General features: G+C 48.3%; 1 protein-coding gene across 2 annotated transcripts in view; it reads right to left on the bottom strand.

Annotated features, from left to right (window-relative positions):
• Slc25a19 (solute carrier family 25 member 19) overlaps window positions 1–2852 on the bottom strand; it is a 22406-nt gene extending 19554 nt beyond the window's left edge. Inside the window, exon 1 of one of the 2 annotated variants that reach the window (XM_050140288.1) lies at window positions 2758–2852. The gene's annotated coding sequence lies outside the window, so the exon portion shown is untranslated. The other variant, XM_050140290.1, reaches the window with a different exon arrangement.
• Window positions 2853–7773: the final 4921 nt, after the last annotated feature.

Genomic DNA, 7773 nt, shown 5'->3' on the forward strand with positions numbered 1-7773 from the left:
AAAAAAAAGAGAGAGAGAGATCCAATGCCCTCTTCAATCCCCTGAGGGTTCCTGCGCCCAAGAACACATAGCCACCCAATGCACACACTCATAATTACAAACAAAATTAGGGCAGGATCAAGAACACTTGTTACTCTTGCAGAGGACCTGGGTTCAGTTCCCAGCACCCGCAATGCAGCTTGCAGCTTACTACTATCCGTATCTCCAGTTCAGGGGCATCCTACACCCTCTCTGGCTTCCACAGGCACCAGGCATGCAGGTGGTGCATATAAACACACGCATGTGAGCAGAGCATTCAAACACATGACTTAAAAAAGTCTAAACATTTTTAATTAAAATATAACCCTAGTCTTCAACAAACCACCACTATCCAAAATTACTACCCAGTGCCCTCTTTGCCATTCCCTCCATGGTAAGCATCCAGCACTAGAGTTGGGGCGGGAAGGCTGCTGGAGGGTCACTGCAAATTCAAGGTCAGCCTGATCTACTTGGCAAATTCCAGGCTAGCAAGAGCAAAGAGCAAACGAGGTAAGAATGCAAAACCAAACCCTCCTGTGGTCCGAATAAAAATGGCCCCCAAAGGCTCTACTGTTGCTCCCTTGGAGTAGATGGGTTCTTCCTGGAGGAAGTGTGTCATTGGGAGGTTTGAGGTTTCAGAACCACAAGCCAGGCCCAGTGTCTCGCTCTCTTACTGCTGCATGCTAATCCAGACCTAGAATTCTTGGCTCCTTCTCCAGCAGTGTATATGCCTTGCAAGCTGCCATGCTTCCTGCCACAGACAGAACCTCTGAACCTATAAGCAGCCTCAATTAAATGTTTTCTTTTTTATTAAACTCTTATGAGTTGTGAGGCCAGACAGTGGTGGTGAACGCCTTTAATGCTAGCACTCGGGAGACAGAGGGAGGAAAATCTCTGAGTTCGAGGCCAGCCTTGTCTACATAGTGAGTTCAGGACAGCCGGGGCCCCAAAGAGAAACCCTGTCTCCAAAACAAAAAACCAAACCAAAACAAAAACAAACAAACAAACAAACAAAAAACCCAAAGCACAACAAAGTAACAACAAAAAAAGTTGCTATGGTCATGACATTTCTTCACACCAAAAAGAACTTTAACTAATAGACTCCCCAAAACAAAATAAACAAAACACCTAAATATAAAACAATTTTAGAAAGGCCATCCGAATTGCCCCATAGTAAGCAGGAGGCTACCTGATGACAACCTCCACTCCCCCATTCTGGCTTTGACTTTCCCCCTCTCACCCACACTGGTACTTCTCCCAGAATCGGGAGAATTGGGTTAAACAAGGGCATAGGACTAAGCCACTGAACCCTCTCAGGGGTGACGGGGGACTGCTCAGTCCTCAACAGTTTCAAGTTTCCTGCAGTCTAGGAGGGAAAGAAGAGAAAGCCGAGAGGCAGGTGTCCTGGCTCGACATCCGCAGAGGCTGCAAGACAGTAAATCTGTCTTCCAGTCTATCTGGAAGTCCATAGCTGCACGATTCAAACTACGCAGAAGGTGGGAGAGGCTGTGCGTACAGATTTCAAAAGAATAAGCAGTCTACACTGCTGAATACAGATTAGGCAGGCCTTTAATCCCAACACTCGGGAGCTAGAAGCAAGCAGATCTCTGTGAGTTTGAAGCTAACCTGGTCTACAGGACAGCCAGTACTACACAGAGAAAAACAAAACAAACACTTGAAGAAGTAATGGCCCACACCTACAATCCCAGCACATGGGAGGCAGAGGCAGGAAGATCAGAAACCAGCCTGAGCTACCTAAGACCTCATTTCCCAAGAAACGAAGATAAAAAGGACAGTGTTAGCCAAGTGTGTACAAGACCTTGGGCTCCATTCCCCAGCACCGTGAGGGTGAGGGTGCGTGTATAACTCAGGGGTAGAGTACCTGCCTTGTATGCACCTGCCTGGCTTGGATTGCTGATCAGATCAAGTGACACAATTTAAAAACGAGTAAGGTACACACACCTAAAAAGCTTTTGAAATGTTTGTTTTCTAGAAAACCACAAAAACACAAACATTTTTAAAAACAGGGCTGAAAGTAGTACAGTTGGTAAAGTGTCCCCACAAGAAGCACAAGTGAGCACGGGGGAGCTGGCAATACTTGGGAGATTGGAGGCGGGAGACCCGGGAGTTCAAGGTCATCCTTCCTAAGGAAGTCTAGCCTGGGTTACCTGACACCGCATCTCAAACCAACAACAAAAATAAACAAAGGGGAAAAGTAATTTCCTGCTCATTCAAAACCTTCTTGCACCCATAACCTTGATACTAAACAGATTTAAAAAAGACTGTGTAATATAAATAATGCAGGACCGAGACAGGGTGGCTGCCGACCCGAGCGGCAGGGCAAGGGGTGCAAGCGAATTTCTTCACCCCGCATCTTTCTATGCCAGACCCCACAGCAGAGTGGACAGGTGTCCTTCGGTGAGTAACCGAGAGCCCACGTGTTCAGCCGAGGAGCTCTGCAGATGGCCCGGTGTGGGGACACTGTGCAGGCGTACCCCCGGGGAGTAAGGGGGCTTCTCCGTGAATCCTGAGCAGTAGACAACCCCACCTGCAAGTGCCTGCGGTGCAGGGTGGGGGATTCGCCTTCCGTGTCCCTGAAGATGCTTTGGGCTTAGGTGTGCCACGTGAGCATCCGTCCCCGCCCCGCGTGGATACCTGCCATTCTGTGTTCCGACTCAGGGACCTGGGGTACCAGTTCCCGAGAGTACCAGTAGGAGAGCAAAGCCAGAGGTCACTCACCTGACCAGGCAGGTTCCGCCGAGCCCCACAAGCTCAGTTCTCCCTCCGCCCAACAGCAAAACTTAACTGCACTTGCCAGTAACTGACGGGCTGCTGGGCCAATCACCGCGCAGTTTATGACCGCCGATGGTCCAATCGATGTACGTCGGAGGGACCATCTACTGTCACCGCCGAGGTATCTCTGGGTAATGTAGTTTTCCGCTCACAATCCCCGCCCCCTGAGAAAGGGAGTAGAGCCTCCTGGGAGATGTAGTTCTGTTGAGCGTGCGCGTGCGTCTTCCTGTCGTCGGAAGGAAGCGAATGGTGAAGCAGGCTTTTACGACTCTTTTGGCGGCTTCTTTTAATGGCTTGAGCGTCTGAAGTCGGCGGGTGTGTGTGGAAGGTTAGGGCTCTCTGAACCTGACCCACTTTTATTCAAATTAGTGTAGTCTCAGAATGCGTATAATCTAGTTTGGAAAAGATGGAGGGAAGCCTGGCATTATTAGCCTGGAGGACCGGGGATGGGTTCTTGGGATGAGAACCTTTAGTGGGGGCTGTATCCCTGACGTTTGTCACACAGTCAGGCGGGGTGACTTGGTTACCGGAAGGAAGACGGCGAATTCATCGTCCTTCCCTGCTACAGAGTTCGAGGCCAGCCTGGGCTACGTGAAACCCTGTCCCCCCAAAACAAGCAAAAGTTGTATCCGAGGGCTGGAGAGATGGCTCAGTGGTTAAGAGCACTGGCTGCTCTTCCAAAGGTCCTGAGTTCAATTCCCAGCAACCACATGGTGGCTCACAACCATCTGTAATGAGATCTGGTGCCCTCTTCTGGCCTGCAGGCATACACGCAGACAGAATATTGTATACATAATAAATAAATAAATATTTAAAAAAATAAAAAAGTGTATCCGAACTGAGACCTAAGTCATTTGTTGTACTAACTAGTTAATGTCTCCTTACTTAACGTTTTGGGCTTTTTGTGTATTTGTTTTTAGTTGGTTGGTTGGTTAGTTTATTATTTTGTTTGTTTTGTTTTTGGGTTTTTTTTTCTTTGTTTTGTTTTGTTTTCTCGAGACAGGCTTTCTCTGTCTCTTTGGAGCCTTGATCTGGAACTTGCTATGTAGACTAGGTTGGCCTCGAACTCACAGAGATCCACCTGCCTCTGCCTCTGCGTGCGCCACCACCACCCGGCTCTGCAGACATTTTTAGAAATTGATTTACTGGAGCCGGGCGGTGGTGGCTCACGCCTTTAATCCCAGCACTCGGGAGGCAGAGGCAGGTGGATCTCTGGGAGTTCGAGGCCAGCCTGGTCTAGAAGAGCTAGTTCCAGGACAGGAACCAAAAACCTACAGAGAAACACTGTCTCAAAAAAAGAAGAAAAAAAATTGATTTACTGTGTGTGTGGCCATGGAACACAAGAGCGGGGAGGCAGGGTCAGAGGACAGCTTGCAGAAGCCAGTTCTCTCTTTCCACCATGTCCTAGGGATTGAATTTAGTGTCAGTTCTGTTAGCAAGCACCTTTATCCACTGAGCCAACTCCTGAGCCAGCCTTCAATATCAGAAATTTGCTTTTTTCTGATAGGTTCTCATGTAGCCCAAGCTGGCGTCAGGCCTTTTATGTGACTGTGGATGACCCGTAACTCCTGATTTTCCTTTTTTCCACATCGGGTTGATCAATCCTAACTGGCCTAGAAATTTTTTTTAATGAAATCTATTTGCAGTCTTTGGATGGGAGGAATAGTGAAAGGTTCATAAAGATTTTCCCAAGGCAGGCATGCTGGCATCTCCTGTGATCCCAACAGGAAGAAACAGGAGAACCTCAAGTTCAGGGTGTCGAGTGTTATGCGCATCCCTGTGTGCACAGGAGGGACAGAGAATGATGTCGAGTGTTGTCGCACCCCTGTGTGTACAAGAGGGACAGAGAATGATGTCGAGTGTTGTACACATCCCTGTGTGTGCACAGGAGGGACAGAGAATGATGTCGAGTGTTGTGTGCACCCCTGTGTGCACAGGAGGGACAGAGAATGATGTCGACTGTTGTGTGCACCCCTGTGTGCACAGGAGGGACAGAGAATGATGTCGACTGTTGTGTGCATCTAAGTGTGTGCACAGGAGGGACAGAGAATGATGTCGACTGTTGTGTGCATCTAAGTGTGTGCACAGGAGGGACAGAGAATGATGTCGACTGTTGTGTGCATCTAAGTGTGTGCACAGGAGGGACAGAGAATGATGTCGACTGTTGTCCTCCATCTTACTGCCTTGAGACCGGGTCTCTTAGTGTGCCCAAAGCTCACTGTTGTTTGGCCATGTTAGCTGGCCAGTGAACTCCCGGAACCCACTTGTCTCCACCCTCCCCCACTTCCTTATTCCTGGGGTTACAGCCAGGCACAGCTTTTCACCTGGGTGCTGTGGATTTGAACTCAAGTCCTCATGTTTGTAAGTGCTCTTACCCACAAGCCATCTTCCTAGCCCCGGTGTGAGTAAGTTTCTCTGTTTATGAATTGAAGTTCTGCACCACCCCCTAGATTTAGATGTTAACTGTTTCAGCATCTGGAATATTCCTTCTGTTGAAGAGGCCATTTTCCTCCAGTGTGTCTCCTTTTCCACCTCTGTTGAACTAGTCGTTTGCACGTGTGTACAGTTTGACTCTGCCCTCTTCACTCAATACGTGTTGATAAGCGCTGTCCACACGCACACACCTGAGCAGATGCCAGTTTTCTTGGGCTTTTAACCCGGCCCTAATTTTTGCATATTTGCAATCTGGTCATTTAAGTTCAATATATTTAGTAAATCCAGTCATGTGAAAAGATAAACCAGAAAAATAACAGTTCTCGTCAGCTTGGGGAAGTGAAGCCTTGTGTGACCTCATTATGCCCTAAGCAGACCTATTAAGAGTTTCTTTTGGACTTCCCCCGCCTCCTTGCAGGGAATAAGTGTCGCCATGGTCTTGAACAAATAGGGTGGGTGTTTCACAGCTGGGCTGCTTTGGTGGGGCAACTGACACCCAGAAATCTCCTGTCAGTAGGGGGGCAGAGCTTAGCAGAAGGGGACCTGCTGTGTCTTCTTTGTCTTCCCTTTCTTCATCCATCCCGATGAAGAAGGTAGACTTCAGTGTGCCCAAGGTGTGTGGATCCATGAGCAAACAACAACAACAAAACAGAAAACCAAACAAAAACAAAACAAAGCAAGAAACCACGACTGTCCGTCTAAGCTGATACAGAATCACCACAATCACTAGGAAACCTTTTTTTTTTTTTTTTTTTAAATCCAGCACTCAGGAGCAGAGCAGGCAGATCTCTGTGAGTTCGAGGCCAGCCTGGTCTACAGAGTGAATTCCAGAACTGATTCCATAGCTACTGAGAAACCCTGTCTCGAAAAACAAAACAAAACAAAAAGGGTTAGGGTTTATTTGTAATTATGTGTATGGGGGAGGGGGGCGGGGAGGGTATGTGCATGGTGCATGCAGTTCCTATAGAGTCCAGAAGAGGGCATCAGATGTCTTGGAGCTGGAATTGCAGGCCCTTGTGATCTTCCATTGTAGGCACAGGAACTGAATGTGGGCTCTGGGCAAGAGGAGCACAAGCCGCTTTTTTTTTTTTTTAATGAATGATTTTACTATTTTTATTTCTTGCCCATTGCTGTTTTGCTTGCATGCATGTCTGTATGAGGTTGTCAGGTCTCTTGAACAGACTGTTGTGAACTGCCATGTAGGTGCTGGGAATTGAACTCAGGAGGACCTCTGAAAGTTCTCATTATGTAGACCAGGCTGGCCTCTGGCCTCCGGTAATTCTTCTCCACTGCTTTTCTGAGTGTGGTGATTGCAGGCTCGAGCTGCCATGTTCATCTGTCTTCTTGGGAGGCCAGGGATGAGGATTCTTTTTTGTTTGTTTGAGACAGGGTTTCTCTGTAGCTTTGGAGCCTATCCTGGAACTAGCTCCTGTAGACCAGGCTGGCCTCGAACTCACAGAGATCCGCCTGCCTCTGCCTCCCGATGCTGGGATTAAAGGCGTGCGCCACCGTCGCCCGGCTGAGGGTTCTTGTTTTCATGCTCCTTGATCTCTCATTCTTAAATTCACCAATTTGACTCACAGTCACCATACGGTTCCCGGACCCTGGAGCATAGCGGTCCCCATGGGAGCTTCCCTTCACTTAGCAGGTATTCTAGCTATCGTAGCTTCATGTGGGGATGAAAAGTGCCCACCCGGGTGGCTGGAGTGTGGCTCGGGAGCTGAGCAAGCCACTTCCTGGGTTGGCTCTCCAACCAAGGCAAACAGAAATCTAGTGTGGATGCCCCGCCCAGTTGGTGTTGAATGTTAGCCCATCTTGGTTGTTCCTAGGCTTGGGTATTTATGAATCAAAGTTCTGAGCTGAAGAGGTGGCTCAGAGGGGAAAAGCGTTTGCTATCAAACCCCGGAGAGCTGAGCTGGATCCCAGTGACCCACAGGTCAAGGGAGAGAATGACTTCTGCGAGTTGACCTCTGACCACGTGTGCACCATGGCACACATACACAAATAAATATAAAATACTTAACTGTGAATAAACCTTCACTTGACCGGGTGCCTTCAATTCCCGCACTTGGGAGGCAGAGGCAGGTGGATCTCTGTGAGCTCGAGGCCAGCCTGCTCTACACAGGGAGTTCCAGGACAGCCAGAGCTACACAAAGAAACCCTGTCTTGAAAATAAAAAAATAAAATAGCCCTTCACTCATAGGCGCTTGCATGGTTGTATCTTCATTTCTGTTTTGTTTCAGACTTTGAGGTTTTTTTTTTTCCTGAGAAACCCGTGAAAAAAACCGAGTGTCGGAATGTTCTAGAGGAAGTTCTCATGGGCACCAGGGCCAACACCAGAGGTGCTTCTCACGGTTCCTCTTTTGTTATTTTCAGATTCACTCAGCACACAGCTCGAAACCCAGAAAACTTACAAAGAAATAAAGGGGATTCACTGCCCAGTGACAGGGACCTGCTCAGCGGAAGAGGAGTCAGGAGGTGTGTGGGGAGGGGTCCCAGCTCCCAGAGTTCTGCTTTTGGCATTTGGTT

Source organism: Alexandromys fortis, unplaced genomic scaffold, assembly GCF_014885135.2.
Source record: "Alexandromys fortis isolate MF-2015 unplaced genomic scaffold, M_Fortis_MF-2015_v1.1 scaffold_39, whole genome shotgun sequence".
Lineage (NCBI taxonomy): Eukaryota > Metazoa > Chordata > Mammalia > Rodentia > Cricetidae > Alexandromys > Alexandromys fortis.